The sequence below is a fragment of the Sceloporus undulatus genome, chromosome 2, assembly GCF_019175285.1.
Source record: "Sceloporus undulatus isolate JIND9_A2432 ecotype Alabama chromosome 2, SceUnd_v1.1, whole genome shotgun sequence".
Taxonomy (NCBI): domain Eukaryota; kingdom Metazoa; phylum Chordata; class Lepidosauria; order Squamata; family Phrynosomatidae; genus Sceloporus; species Sceloporus undulatus.
In genome coordinates, this window is record NC_056523.1 from 3,434,816 (window position 1) to 3,436,570 (window position 1,755).

The window sequence follows — 1,755 nt, forward strand, 5'->3', positions numbered from 1 at the left end:
AGCACTTGAGAGTCCACACAGGAGAGAAACCTTATGAATGCCAGCAGTGTGGAAAGTGTTTTGCTCAAAGGCCACACATGGTGCAGCACTTGAGAGTCCACACAGGAGAGAAACCTTATGAATGCCAGCAGTGTGGAAAATATTTTGCTTACAAGTCACAGCTTAAGGGACACCAGAGACTCCATACAGGAGAGAAACCATACACATGCCAGGACTGTGGAAAATGTTTTGCTCGTAAGGCACATCTTCAAATACACCAGAGAGTCCATACAGGAGAGAAACCATACAAATGCCAGCAGTGTGGAAAATGTTTTGCAGACAGGTCAACCCTTGTGGTTCATGAAGGAAGCCATACAGGTAACAAATCGTACAAATGCCAGCAGTGTGGAAAATGTTTTGCTCAGAAGTCAGACCTTGTCATTCATCAGAGAGTACACACAGGAGAGAAACCATACAAATGTCAGCAGTGTGTAAAATGTTTTGCTGATAAGTCACAGCTTAGGAGACACCAGAGAGTCCACACAGGAGAGAAGCCTTATGGATGTCAGCTGTGTGGAAAGTGTTTCACTCAAAGGTCACACTTGGTGCTGCACTTTAGAGGCCACACAGGAGAGAAACCATACAAATGCTCAGAATGTGGAAAATGTTTTGCTGACAAGTCAACACTTGTGGTTCATCAGGGAAATCATACAGGTGACAAATCATACAAATGCCAGGAGTGTGGAAAGTGTTTTGCTGACAAGTCAAACCTTGTCAAGCATCAGAAAATCCACACAGGAGAGAAACCATACAAGTGCCAGCAATGTGGAAAATGTTTTGCTGACAAGTCACAGCTTAAGAGACACCAGAGAGTCCACACAGGAGAGAAGCCTTATGGATGTCAGCTGTGTGGAAAGTGTTTTGCTCAAAGTTCACACCTGGGGCTGCACTTGAGAGTCCACACAGGGGAGAAACCATACAAATGCCAGCAGTGTGGAAAATGTTCTGCTGATAAGTCACAGCTTAAGAGGCACCAGAGAATCCACACAGGAGAAAAACCTTATGAATGCCAGCAGTGTGGAAAATGTTTTGCTCAGAAGTCAAATCTCATGTCTCATAAGACAGTCCACACAGGAAAGTAACCGTAGAAATACTAGCAGTGGAGGAAATGTTTTGTTCACAAGTCAAATCATGGGACTTATTTCAGAGTCTGCACAGGAGAGAAACCATACAAATGCAAGTAGTGTGAACAATGTTTTGTTTGGAAGTCATCACTTTTAAGACATCAGAATGATCACACTGGTGAGAAAGTGGTCAAATAAAATATTTTTTGTTTCCAGAGACAGTATATGTAGAGTCTGTTTTGTAAAACTATTATAACCCCTTTGATGCTATTTTTGTCGAAAGCATGTGAAACTAAAATATCTTAAGACTTAAATGTTTGTTCAATAAACCTTTAAATTATTTGGGATAATCTGTTGTCTTGGCAGCTCATCCAAAGTGTATGAAACGTGGTGTTAATTATGGAAAATCGGTATACTAATTAATGAGGTCCTCCCCGATTCATCTGGTTGTAACCATGAACATAGACTATATGTTCATACAACTCAGGACAGGGGCACTTCTTTTCCTTTTCTGGCTCCATGTTAACACACAGTGTGAATTGTTTCCAGGTTAAATGTAACATCTTCCTGCCCACAGGATGTAAAGATGGGGTAGAAAGGATAATTTGTTCCCCAGTTTTACCCCCTTGTGATGTGATTTTTCTGCCCTTTT

The 1,755-nt window shown here is 41.5% G+C and overlaps 1 pseudogene; it reads left to right on the forward strand.

The window, feature by feature from the left end:
* Positions 1 to 1,611, forward strand: part of LOC121922989 — a 14,873-nt pseudogene extending 13,262 nt beyond the window's left edge.
* Positions 1,612 to 1,755: the final 144 nt, after the last annotated feature.